The sequence below is a fragment of the Callospermophilus lateralis genome, unplaced genomic scaffold (genome assembly GCF_048772815.1).
Source record: "Callospermophilus lateralis isolate mCalLat2 unplaced genomic scaffold, mCalLat2.hap1 Scaffold_1195, whole genome shotgun sequence".
NCBI lineage: Eukaryota > Metazoa > Chordata > Mammalia > Rodentia > Sciuridae > Callospermophilus > Callospermophilus lateralis.
Window position 1 is genome coordinate 112007 of NW_027512267.1, and position 2074 is coordinate 114080.

Here is a 2074-nt window from a genome sequence, read left to right on the forward strand (position 1 = left end):
CTTTAGAAAAATAATGCAAATTTTTTGTTTGTTTGTTTTGATTTTGGTACTAGGGATTGTACTCAGGGTCACTCAACCACAGAACCTCATCCCCAGCCCTATTTTGGTTTTATTTAGAGACAGAGTCTCACTGAGCTGCTTAGGGCTTCGCTGTTGCTGAGGTTGGCTTTGACTCACAATGCTCCAGGATCAACCTCCCCAACTGCTGGAATTAGAGGTGCTCACCACTGCACTAAGCCAAGTATATTATAAAATGTCAAAAATAAAAATTTAAAAAATAAAACCACTTATTAGTGCCTTAGAAGGATAATGCATTAATTTAAGGCATTGAATAATAAATGCATTACTTAATATTTAATAATGCATTACTTAATTCATTAATGATTAATGCATTAATACATAAAAATATTCTACAATCTTGATTTGTGTCTGAAACTCACAATTTAAGTTAGATGGATTTCTCACTGAATTATTTAACCTACTAACTTAAGATCTCAAAGACATGCTGTATGGAAGATGGCAGAGTAGAAAATTGTAAATATTGTTTTCTAAGTAGCACATTCCAGTTAACAGAGGCTAGGCTTGGCTGACTCTGAGGCTGGACCCCATTATTGGGGCTGCCTATCATTTGATACAGCCAATACTCTTAACCTAGTTTAACAGCATGTAGAAACTGAGACTCCAGAACTATTATCTAAATTTCTTCCACATCAAAAAATCTAATCAACAGCAGAGCTGGACTGAGAGGATCACCTTTTTGCTCATTAAATCCTTTTAAATACAGAAGAAAAATAGCACTTGCTAAATAACTACCATGTGTTAGGCACTGTGAGAGTGATTATTTAATTTAATCCTCTTTTTTTTTTTATACTGAGGACTGAGCAGACGTGCTTCACTTCTGAGTCTCATCCCCAGCCATTTTTTATTTTATTTAGAAACAGTGTCTCACTGAGGTGCTTAGGGCCTCACTAAGTTGCTGAGGTTGACCTCCAAATAGTGATCCTTCTGCCTCAGCCTCCAAAGCTGCTGTAATTAGAGGCATACTCCACAGGATCTGGCTTTGATTGAATTCTTATGACAGCTCTGAAGTAGATGTCACCTCCTTCGTGAGGTATGGAAATCATGGCTGGTGAAGGGGTGACCTCCATGCACTGATCCTTCAAGTCCATCCTCTGGGGCATTCCGGCCCTCCCCTGCCCTGCCTGGCCTTCCCCCATACCCAGCACCACCCAGAAGTGCTCTCTCACTAACAGGCCATGGAGCACCTACAGGGTCGGCAGGCAAAGCACACAGGCCAAACTGGGCAGTTTTAATGCCCCAATTTTAGAGCCAATTCAAATTCTCAACTGGACACCAGAAATTTACCCATGATCTTTCTTAAAGTTCTGGGCTCACGTTGAAGAGGGCTTGGTCTTTTGGGGTGTCACCCACTTCAATCATCTTGGTGCAAGCCAAGAGCTGCATGATGAGGCCCAAGTTGGCCATTGCAGAGATACCGAGCTCCATGAGTGTGCCTAAGGAAACGGGCAGCCACAAAGCCTCTGTGAGCTCAAGAAAGCAAGACATTATTTAATAAAATGAACCTACACAATTGAATGAGACACCTTTTCCACATTGGATGGGCTTCAGGTTGCTGGCAGCAATTATAGCATAACCCCCCAAAACCAAAGATAAGAACACAACTCAGTTTCTCTGTCGAGCCCACCAGACCCCATGTCATTCTGTTTGGAAAGTCACGTACCCCTCAAGAGCCTACTGCATTCCCATCCCCATGGACAGATCCATTCTGGCTGGACAGAGAGGCCCGTCCTTCATCAGTTCATAAAACTGGAGAACATTCCAATCATTTCCTGAGTCTGCAGATGGGGCTGGCACATTTGAATCTAGTTGGGAATCAACCTTCTCTTTCCATCATGTTCAGATGAGCTCTGATTCTGAGTGACTGGAACCTCTTTGGAACCCCATTTTTAAACCGTGTTCATCAAATGCACCATCAACATACACAAGAAAATCATTTCTAGACACACAGGTGACTGAAGAGATTTGACCCTCCACTGTCACTCATGGTTTTGAT